We start from the raw sequence: 12,584 nt of genomic DNA on the forward strand, positions 1-12,584 counted from the left end.
GCTGAGGAGGGCTGGTGAAAGGTGTGCTGAGGCTGAGTCACAGATGATCTTTTGCACATTCAGGCACTGTTCTGAGAGTAGCAGGCTAAAGTGTTAAGAATGGAATTGGTAGAGGGTGTTGAGGAGAGATAAGAATAGAGGCAGGGTGACCAATTAGGATACCAGGACAGTAATTTTGTCAAGATGTGATAGTGGCCTGGACTATAGTGGTGGCTGTTAGAGGATAATTCCTTCAGAATTCTTTTGAATATGAAATAATAGCAGGGCATGTTGCCCACACTTGTAATCTCAGCACTCAGGAGGTTGAGGCTGAGGATTTTGAATTTGGGCCCAGCCTGGGCAACATAGCAAGAAATTGTCTCAAAATTAAAATAAAAATATGAAATAATGAGCATAAAAAGATGGAGCAGGGTACAATTGCAAGCTGTTGTTGCTGTTATGAAATACCAACCTCATAAATCAACATAATGGGCAGCATATCATTTGGAAGGTCATTGTTACTGATTTAAGATAACAAAATCCAACTAGCTCCATCACCAGATAAAAGGCACTTTAAGTCTTTTACTTAAATTAGTGCATGCTACTTAGAACACTTTAATATTTACAACTAGAGTCCCTACATCATATTGTAGTCTTTAAGATATTACATCTCTTTAAGATATTACATCATTTTATATTCAGAACTGGATAAAAAGTCCCTTGAAATCACAAAATTGTTACTTGGATGAAGACCATCTCCTTCAATTTCCATTTCGTTAGACAAATCTTGTTTTTCAACAACTTGAAAAATAGCTGGAATGAGGTTGTGTCAAGGAATTTTGGAATAACTACTGACTGCCCATTCCATTTCTGAAAGTGACTGAAAAACACAGTGAATGTTTACTTTTTTAAAAAAATGGTAGTGAAAGACACATTGCCATTAATCCTCCTCAAAAATCCTCCCCCATTCTTCAAATACATTTATATCATTTTTTCTACTTTCTGAAGTATTTCTGGAAATCCTCTTTCATGAGTGTTTTGAGCTATCGCGGCTGCATTCATGGTCTGAATCAATTCAAACCATTTACCTTGCATGGTCATTTTGACTTTGCAGAAGAGCCAGAAGTCACATGGTACCAAATCTGATGAGTAAGGTGGATGAGGACACACTGTAATGTTTTTACAAATCTGCATTACCATTGAATGGCACTCGACAGCAGCACTCATTGTATTTTTTATTGCACCTTGTAAAGACACTCACAAAAGAAGACTTCTGGGACTGCTTCAGAAAGTGGCAAGAACAATGGGTTAAATGTGTTCAAAGCAAAGAGGGGGAATCTGAGGGGGAATAGCTATAGATATAGATATATAGATAGATGTATATATCTAAGATATATAGAGATGTAGATTATATATATATATATAGATAGAGAGAGAGAGAGAGAGAGAGAGTTTTTATTGAGTTTATTGGTACATTTTAGGTATACAGTTACATTCATTATTGGGATCTTATACCTTTACATGACAGGTGGTCTGGGTTCTCATTTTTCTCCTTGTCCCTGCCCTCCTTTCACCCCCTTCTCCCCTCCCCATTTACAAACACTTTATTTCAATTTTTTCATGTTCTCATATATTTTTCTTTTCCCTTATTACCTTTCCCCTACCCTTCCCACTTTCCCTACACCTTTAGCCCTTTTCTTCCTCTTTCACATTGTCAATTATCTCATTAGGATCTTATGTACTATTATAGTTTTTCACACCAGAGAAACTATTCAGTATTTATACATGTGTGACTTAATTTATTTTACTTAGGAGTATATCCTCAAAATGTATTCATTTTCCTATGAATGAATCTAAAGAGAGTTTAAATCAAGTCAACTGTGGTGGCACACACTTATAATCTTAACACTGTGGAATGTTGAGGTAGGAGTATTGAAAATTCAAGTTCTCCTGGGCAACTTAGTGACTTAGTGAGACCCTGTCTCAAAAAATAAAAAGGGCTGCAGATACATCCCAATGCAAAGGCCCTGGTTTCTGTCCCCAATACAGAGTCAGGGCATGGGGACAAAATCAATTCCTCTGTATTCAAATGGGCTTTTAAAAACAGAGACATCTTTAAGAATTTCTTTAAAATAATAGTGTATATCAAGGAGCAGAGTGTGTTCTAGCCCTGCCATTAGCTTTATGACTTTGGGCAAGAAGGATTCCCCTACCTGGACCTCAATTTTCTGTATGCAGAACAAGGAATTGGACACAGAGATTTTTCAATTCCTTCCATCTCTGTGATTATCTCACTACCAAATTCACTTAGTTGTCTTTATAACACCTTTCCCCTACCCTTCCCACTTTCCCTACACCTTTAGCCCTTTTCTTCCTCTTTCACATTGTCAATTATCTCATTAGGATCTTATGTACTATTATAGTTTTTCACACCAGAGAAACTATTCAGTATTTATACATGTGTGACTTAATTTATTTTACTTAGGAGTATATCCTCAAAATGTATTCATTTTCCTATGAATGAATCTAAAGAGAGTTTAAATCAAGTCAACTGTGGTGGCACACACTTATAATCTTAACACTGTGGAATGTTGAGGTAGGAGTATTGAAAATTCAAGTTCTCCTGGGCAACTTAGTGACTTAGTGAGACCCTGTCTCAAAAAATAAAAAGGGCTGCAGATACATCCCAATGCAAAGGCCCTGGTTTCTGTCCCCAATACAGAGTCAGGGCATGGGGACAAAATCAATTCCTCTGTATTCAAATGGGCTTTTAAAAACAGAGACATCTTTAAGAATTTCTTTAAAATAATAGTGTATATCAAGGAGCAGAGTGTGTTCTAGCCCTGCCATTAGCTTTATGACTTTGGGCAAGAAGGATTCCCCTACCTGGACCTCAATTTTCTGTATGCAGAACAAGGAATTGGACACAGAGATTTTTCAATTCCTTCCATCTCTGTGATTATCTCACTACCAAATTCACTTAGTTGTCTTTTGCCCCTTTATTTGGCTCAGTGTTTGTAGGCCATTGTATAATTTCAATTCACTTCCACTAGAGGGTGGCCAGGGAAAGGGGATGAGCCTCAAATTAATTTCTTGTAGTTTTTCAGTCAGTTCTGGTAATGAAAAAAATAAATAAATAAAAATCAAAGTGAGTCAGCAGAAGAAATTGATGTTACATGGATGAAATGAAATTGCGGTTTGTTAGTTTCATTTGGCTCAGCTATTGTTGTCCTATAATATACAGAGATACTATGTGAAAAGCATTTTATATTATTTTCTTTTTAATTGATATAAAGAAATTAAGTATATACTTGCCTTGTCTAAACTACCCGTCCCCACATAATAAACCCAATCTTTGCAACAGTCAATTTTCAAACCTTCCCCTTTTCTTTCCAATTAGAAACTGTGATCAGGAATATTAATTGATTCCCATTTGCTTGCCACAGGAAATTTTACCTTTCTGCCCAACTTTGTTTCAATTCTTCCCCAGAAAATATACTGTGCTCCCACAGATGCAGCTTTCCAAAAAATCAAAGCAGCAAGCATAGCTAAGGTGTTTGCAGGACTGACCTAGTTGTGATGTGATAGAAAGAGCAGCAAGGTGAATCAAAAGATCTTGTTGCACCAGAGCTCTGAGAGAAATGACTGAGCGAGGTGGGCATACATTAAACCTGAAACATCTTGTCATGAAGAAATTAAGAAAGTTCATGAGTGTACACATGCCTTCATATGTTACAAGGACAAGAATCACCTTAAAGAAGTCATAGGTTAAAATAAAAAGCCAGACATGGTGGCACACACCTGTAATCCCAGCACTCAGGAGGCCGAGGAAGGAGGATCACTGTGAGTTCGAGACCAGCCTGGGCTACACAGTGAGTTCCAGGTCAGTCTCAACTACACAGTGAGACTCTGTCTCAAAAAACAACCAAAAAAAAAAATAGCCATAAGTCTAATCTAGGACAAACAAAACCCAAATGATGATGATGAAGATTGGGGGAGATAGTTAGAAAATGTTGAAAAATAGAAAACCTTAGTCCATGACAATGACAGATGAACAAAGAGCTAAATAAGTGAAATGCTGTCAGAAAGTATCTTGTTTACAACAGAATCCAGCATTGATGGGTGCTGTGGAAGTGCTAGCATTGGAAAACGAGCATTGTGCCGCCATCATAGTAAATATTGGTTCCAGCAAGAATCATCAAATGATATCAATTAGGAATAAGATATTTGCATGGCCGTAAAGTATTATCCCACAGACTATTGGTTAATTGAACAGCAAAAATAATAACAATTCAGTGACAGTGGACAGCATCTTGACCAAAGGATCAAAATAAACATCACCAGGGAGAACCAAGTGAATAACTTGTTTCTCAGTATGAGACCCTGAGAAAGACACAGCACCACTAGGTAGTACTCCAGCTGAGAATGCATCACTTGAATCTAGTTATGAGGAAACTACAAAGTAACCCCAAATAAAGTCTGTTCTAGTGAGAAAAAAAGAAGGTGGGACTGTATTCTTCAGAACTCTAAATGCCATAAAATGCAAAGTCAGTGGCAATGTTCCCAGATTAAAGGAGATTGAAGAGACATAACAATTACATGCTTAACTGGTCCTAGACTGGATCCCAAAAGGCAGGAAGGGGATAAATAAAGGTCATTCATGGGTCAATAGACAAAATTGGAATATAGAGGTTAGATTAAATTATTGTATCAATATTAAATTGAAGTCAATAACTACTGTGGTTATGCAAAGAATATCCTCTAAAGTATTTAGAGGTCACAAATAAGATAACTCCCAAATGGTTCAGAAAAAATATGAACATGTACAGAGAGAGCGATTGCAGAAAGGAGCTATAATAGTAATACAATGGATCCTTGACTTACAAACCCGATTCGTTCCCAAGGGCTGGCTGTAACTCAAGGTGGTCAAGTAAAAGTTCAGGGTCCTCTACACAGCCTTCAAACTTTCTCTCTTGTACCAGGCAGATGTCAGTGTCCTTAGAGACACATTGGCCCAGTATTTCTCAATGAACCCCACACAGGAAAGGATGTTGTAATGTTCCTTTCAGAACTCTGTAAGGGTTAAATCTGTATCTGAGACCATCTGGATGCACAAGTGACCACCATTCAGGTAGTAACTCAAGACTTTGGCCATAAGTTAAAACTAAAATTCCATTTGTAACCCAAGATGTTTGTATGTCAGGCCAGTCGTACCTTGAAGGTCCACTGTAGTAGGTGAATCTAAGCAGAGTACATGGTGTTGCTTGTAACGTTCTTACTACAACTTTCCTGGAATTTTGAAATTGCTTCTAAATTTAAATGTTTAAAATTTTCAAAAAGCATGCTATTATAAATTCTAGCCCTAACCCTTATATCCCTATGGCCATAAGCAATAAATATGACTTCATTACAAAGGCAGTTACCAGTCATTGAGCACTTACTATCTGCATTATCCCAGATCTTACAATTCTCTAGGAGAGGTTTTCTCCTGATTTATAGATAAGAAAATGAAGACTCAGAAAGGCAAGTTGATGGGCCGTGGAGACACAGGCCTATAATCCCAGCACTCGGGAGAAGGCAGGACAATTGCAGAAAGTTCAAGGCCAGCCTGGGCTACACACTGAGTTCAGGGCCAGTCTGAACTACAAAGCAAGACCTTGGCAAAAAAAAAGTCAAATAATTTTCCTAAGATCACCTAGTCAGGTTGAGATTTAAACCCAAGTCTGATGGCAATACTCTATTTCCAAAAATGATAATAGTGCTTAGTCACACTTTTTTTCTTTTTACATAGAATTTGAAATATTCTAAAATAGTATTGAATTTATTTAACATTTCAATGTTTTTTTCTGTTTTCCTCTATGAGAGAAGAGATCTTTGTCTGTTTTATTTAATGCTATATCCCAGAAATCTGGAATACCACCTAGCACAATAGGTACTCAGCAATATTTAAATGAAGATTTATGTCATAAAAATGTTGGATTACTATATAAGATGATTTATATAACACTTTTGGTATTATTTGCTGCAACTTCTGAATGAAAGCAGCCAAACAGATACCCTATGAGTTCTCCCTTCCCTTCAACTTTTTGGGACCAACAAACCCATCTTTATCCTCACAGATCAAGTTCAGAGGTCTTCACTTTGCAGACTTGTTCAGAATAAATTTTCACATGAAAATGGCCAGGCCATATGGCATACTGTATTTACATCTGTGAAATACCTTAAAGATGCGAAGTTACTGGAAATGCTTTCAATGACTAAATTCAGAATTTTATAATATAGGCAATTTTCAATATTTTCTGACTGTTGGACACTGCCAAGGAAACATTTCTTTTCCCAAAAAAAGACAGATTTTTCCATGCCATTGGGAATGAAAATATAACAGTAATACTTCTGTTTGGGGAGCCCAACAGAGGCTAAAAATGGCGGGGGGCACTTATTGGAATGTGGGAACTGAAGACTAGACTAAACAACTCTGAGATTGCATACATGTTCTTAGCATATTGTAGTGACCCTAGGTGAAGGAAGAAATAAAAAGAAATGAGAAAAACATCACCCCCAAAAAGTAAGAAGTAGTCTATGACTTTCGTGAGAATAGTGTCTGTTTTTGCTTACTGCTTAATTCCAGTCTCTAACCAAGGGTGTGGCATACAGTGGGAATTCAGGAAATATTTTAATAGATAAACTATCAGTTTTTGCTGCATTAACAAACCATCCCTCAATTTCAGATACATACAACAAACCTCAAACCTCTTGCTCATGGTTCTATGAGTTGCCTATAGGTCTTCCAGGCTCACTCTAGCTTCTTAGGCTCATCTTCATGTCTTCTCCATATATCTCTCAATCCAGGACTTGTGTATGACGTGCTTCTCTTTAGTAGATGTCAGGGGTACAATAAAGAATCAAAAGGACCGGGGATTTAGCTCAGTGATTCTGCCACCTGCCTCACAAGTACAAGGTCCCGAGTTTGACCCCCAGTACCAAAAATCAAAAATCAAAAAATAAAGAAGCAAAAATACAAGATGCCCTTTAGAGCCCCCGCTCAGAACTGATACATTATCACTTTGGCCCACATTCCCATTGATCAAAATAGATTATTTGACCAAGCCCAGAGTTGGTAGAATGGGGAAATATAGTCCACTTATTCTTCTGGATGGGACGTACTACAAAATTGCATGTGTGCAATTGTATTATAAGGAGAAGGACAAGGTGAGAATAAATATATAATCGAATATTTGAGTCCATACACCAGAGCAGAGTTGAAGTGGCTGTGAAGACCTATTTATGTTAATCTGGTCATAATTATTTGTGTATTTATGATTAATTTCTGTCTCTTGTACTCGATAAGAGCTCCTGTGGGCCAGGATAGTGTCACGTTTCACACATCATTGGATCCCCAACAACTATGACATTGCCCAGTCTATAGTAAACACAATACTGTTGAAATAATGGATGGAATATGAATCTCTGTGTTTCCATTAGACTGTTACATCACATGTCTCTTCCTGGAGCCCCGGAGTGTTTCACAGATCCATTCAGAAATGCTCTGCAATCATTTTGGAGCAGAGGTCACTGTTAGGGGTTGGAAAAGAATACTACAAAAGGACAAAAGCTTAAGAAATTTTGGAAGGGAGGCCTACAAGCTGGAATTGAGCTCTGACTCTGCAATCACAGACGGTATCTGGAAAGCCTTGATGAGAAAGAGTTCTCTGATGACACTTGATTTCTGAGATCATCAAGTAAAATTGAATAGAAGCATGTTTCCCAGTATTGCACAAAAACTCTAAGACATAATTAAAGTAGGAAAAACAGAAAAGTCCTTACACAATCAATGAAGGGAAAAAGACATCATTACCGCCTATTTATCTACTTATATGGAATAAATCTTCAGTTGTTAAATAAAATAGGACTTCTCAGTTAACCCCTCATAGGTTCCCTAAAGAGTCAAACAGAGATGTCTATGGAGAACCAAATTGTTGAGTTACAGGGAGAAATTGAATGCCTACCAAGTGGAGAAACAGAAGTATACTCTTCTATATATGTCTCATGTTTTTCAACAGAAATCTCCCAAACACAGGCATATGAATGCTATAAGCATAAAAACTCCTATGAGTCTCAGGTTTTATTTTAAAAATTCACACAAAATTTGATTTCTACATCGTATTATATGCAGTTTTGAGGTGTGTGTGTGTGTGTGTGTGTGTGTGTGTGTGTGTGTGTGTGCGTGCTGCTGAGAATCAAACCCAGGGCTTTGCATATGCTAGGCAAGAACCCTACTGAGCTATAATCCCCTCATCCCCCAAATTCATCTCAACATAAACACAATTTGAAATTACTGTCCATCTGCTGGACATGATGATACATACATCTTAGCACTTGGGAGGGTGAGGCAGAAGTACTGCAAGTTGAAGACGAGTCTGGGCTACATAGTGAGACCTTGTCTCAAACAAAACAAAACAACAAATCAATAAACAAAATAGACACTCCAGGAAGAAGCACCATGTTGCTTACATAAGGCCCTCTTTCCCACCCTATCCTGAAAAGGCCAGAGCTTTTAATCACTGTGCTAAAGCTGTTAACTAGATTACTGAATTTAGACCAGCCTGGGTAGAGTTTGCCATCTTATATGAGAGAGACTTCCAAAGGGAACGCCAGATGGAAATTGAGGGGCTCTTTAGCAAGTGAAACCCAAAAACTTAAAATTAAGAAAAGTGACATTGCCCTAAGGGGCTTTAAGGCATTTCTCCAGAAATTCTTATGAATGGTAATAGAAAGGAGCACAACCCTTTTTGGTATTCTGCCCCCCTGGTCTAATTTGAGATTTCATTCTAAAACCTTATTGTTACTATGGGGGATGGAGGGTCCTGGGGCAGGATTCTAGGTTCTTGTATGACAAAAAAAGCACTGAATGTTGCACTCAATGGTACAAAAAAAGCAGCTACATTTAATGAAGTTAGTGGGAAGGTAAGCTCAGAAAGAGTGGTTTTATTCCAGCAGAAATAAAGAAGTAGCACACACCAGGAAAAAAGTGGCACGGGGTGGCAGTGAGAAAAGGAGTGGAGATAAATTAGGCCTTTGGAGTAAAATAAACATGCCCCCAATCCCCCAGCCCTACTCAGTGGGTCTCTCTGGATAGATTGACAAAATGATTGACAGGGTGGTGAGTCATCTCAATTGTATCTCCAGCCTACAATGGCCTTTCCCATTATTCACTCTGTTATAATGACATGAATGATATATAGCCCATTTTTATGAACCATTAATGAATTTCCAGTGAGGAAAGGTCATTGTAGATCATGTCACTGTATCTAATACATGTGCCATGGCTTGGAGCTTTAGGAATTTCCAGGAACTTTGTTATTCTTATTTCCACCTTTCCTTAGGACAATGTAGGAAGGGTTGGCACTGGGGTGTTGCCCATGTTCATGGAATGGAGGAGGAATAGTCCTACACCCCTAGTTGTACTATCTATACCACCATGCTTCTTGAATGCCCACTCCTACCGAAATCACCTGTTTTGCACAGGGGCAAAACTGATGGGAGTATAGAACATCCAATGGGATTACAGAAGAGGCTTTTTATGACTATAAGAGTAATTCTTATTCATGGAGTTCCAAATGGGAGCAGCAGAAAAAAAACAAGCTGATGACCAAGAGCCACCCCATTCTGGCATATTTTCTTCCACCCTTTTTAACATAATAGAGAGTAATTTATATGTTTTCATCTTGATTTTGTCACTTAATACGATAGCATTTTCCCATGTCCTAAATATTGCTCTCATGATTCTGTTTAATGGCTACACAGGGTCCCAATATCCAGATGCACCAAAATTACTCAATCATTCTCTTAATGTTAGAGGTTTAAATTAGTTCCAATTTTTGTTTTTGAAACAAAAACTTAGGTGAACATTTTTGTATGTACAATTTTGTTCGCATGGTGTTCATACTTAGGTAAGTGTCTTAAAATAGGGAGTCAAAGAATTTGCACATTTTTCAGGCTTTATTTTTGGCAGTGCTGGGGATTGAGCCCAGGGGCAATCTACTACTGAGCTATATCCTCAGCCAATTTTAATTTTAATTTTTTAAATCAGGCTAGCCTGGAATTTGTGAAACTTCTGCCCCAGCCCCCCACCCCCAAGTAACTAGGATTATAAGTATGAGCCACTGCACTCAGCATTTTTAAAGCTCTTGTGTATCAGTCAGAATTCTTAGTCACAAGCAACAGAATCTGACTGTGGGAGACCGAGCACAGAAACTATTTATTAGAGGATAGTGAGTCTTTCACAGAATTAATCAGAGGACTAATCAAGGATAAGTTGCCAGAAATGGTGCCTTAAACCAGGTAACAGACTGAATTTAATGGAAACTTATCCAAGTCTATGTAAATGACACTCCCTAAACTTGTGCATATGGTGGGCTTGAACCTCACTATTTAAAAATTCCACTGCCTTGCACTTAAAAAACCGGGCCACTCTGTTCCTCACTGGGACCGAACAAATGGAAGCTCTGTGCAGTGCCTAGATTAAACATCAGCCTCACTAAGTCTCCTGAAAGCGAAGCCGAGATCACATGCTTGCAAGCTAGCTGCAAAGGACACTGAAAATCCTAGAGTAGCTGTATAAATTTGCAATTTCCACAAGGATAGAAGGTAAGGTTTCCAAATAAAATACAGCATGATTGCAGCTGAAGGAATAGCGCAATATGCATAAGGCCTGGTTCCATCCCAACTACCATAAAGAAGAAAACAAAACAGAAAACATTAAAAAAAATCTAGGATGCCTGATTAAATTTGAATTTCAAATAAACAAGGAACAGATATGTGCCCAAAGAATTGTGGCACATATACTAAAAAAATTTGTTGTTTATCTAAAATTCAAACATAACTGATGTCCTATATTCCTGTTTGCTAAACCTGGCAGCTCTAATAGAAGTGTTATAGGGTAGTTTCTTTAGAAATGGCTCGCCAATCAAAAGTATTCCAGGTTTTTCTTGCCTCAAACAAAGGATTCAATGAGACAAGCCAAGAATGGTGTCAAAAAGTTAATTTGAAAAGTGTGGTGTGAGTGGGCATGGGAGAAACCAGCTCTGCAGGGCAAACTTGGGACAAAGAAAAAGAGAGTAAACACACAAGTAAAAGCACACATAGTTTTCAGACACAGTGCAGGCTACCATACAAACCTTTTTTAAGCCATCCACATCTCCTGGGACCTGGCCAGAATTTCTGCACAGGCATCCTCCCGTTGCCCTGGGGTCTTATGATTGACAGGTCCTGCTTATTTCTCCCAGCCAACTTTGTCACACCCTATCTCCTGAACTGTTTCAATTTTTTTATTCTGAAAAATTGAAGTGTTTTCAAAAGATCATGAGCAGCCACTAAAGAATATTTCAACGGTCCACCACATTATCACATTGGTTTAGCAAAAAGAGGCATCAACAATGAACAGAGTTTCTAATTCATCAATAATCTCACTTCAAAAGTGTTTGTTAATTTGATTGGCAAGAAATAATATCTGATTTTTGTATTAGTTTACCTTTCTTTACTTTTAGTGATACTGAATGCATTTACAAACCTTCATTATTTTTTAGCTCCCCCTTTGTGATTAGATAATTCATTTGCCGTGCATATGTCTATTAGGGACTTTTTGTTTCTATTATCAAAGAGAATTAGCTCTCCATACAATAAATATATTATCCCTTTGCCTAGTTTATTATTTATCTTCTAAATTGTAATCTTTTTATTTGCAAAGTTTTTTTTTAAACCGGATTTTATATGACCAAATTTTTTTGCTTCCTCCATACTTAGAACAATTTTTCCATCTAGAGATCAGAAAAATGATCATGTATATTTTTCTAGTTTTTTATTATTTTATTTTTTCTCATATTTTAATGTGTAAGGGAGTATGATGAAAATTAAATAGACCCTTTTCTAACCAGTTAACCAATTATCCTAATAAGATCTGTTGAACAATCAATAGAGGGTTTTTTGCAAAATATTTGTCAATATAATCGGCTGCTTTTTTCCATTACCTGACAGCCCTGAGCCCTTACAATTCTTTTTCTTAGCAGATCCCTGTGATTTAAAACCAATGTACACCGATAACAACAGGATTGCCACTTTATATTTACATTTATATGTGAAAAACCTTCAAAAGCTCTTTGCTTTCAAGAATCATAGGGCCATTCTAGTGACACAGATGACAATGGGATTTTTATTTTTGGTGCCAGATGGCCTGCCTCAAAGTAGATAACTAGTGGTAGGAGAATATTAAAGGTTTCTCCCGTGAGTTTTATTTCTCTCTAAAATAAATCCTTTACTATAACAAAATATTATTAACAATAATTTACTGTATTTAGAAGGAGTCAATACAGAAGCGGGGCCTGGTGATGCACATCTGTAATTCCAGCTCTCTGGGAGGCTGAAGCAGTTCCAGCCCAGCCTGGACAACTAAGCAACTTATAGAAAATTATTTTATAATTTATTCTGTAAAAACCTATTTCAAAAATTTTTTAAATGAAAAAGGACTGGGGATGTAGCTCACTGTGAAGGCCCTGGGTTCAATCCCCAGTACTCCAGACCCAATAAAGCAAAGTCACTACAGAATTTAC

The sequence above is a fragment of the Fukomys damarensis genome, unplaced genomic scaffold (genome assembly GCF_012274545.1).
Source record: "Fukomys damarensis isolate Sample0158 unplaced genomic scaffold, DMR_v1.0_HiC HiC_scaffold_39, whole genome shotgun sequence".
NCBI classification, from domain to species: domain Eukaryota; kingdom Metazoa; phylum Chordata; class Mammalia; order Rodentia; family Bathyergidae; genus Fukomys; species Fukomys damarensis.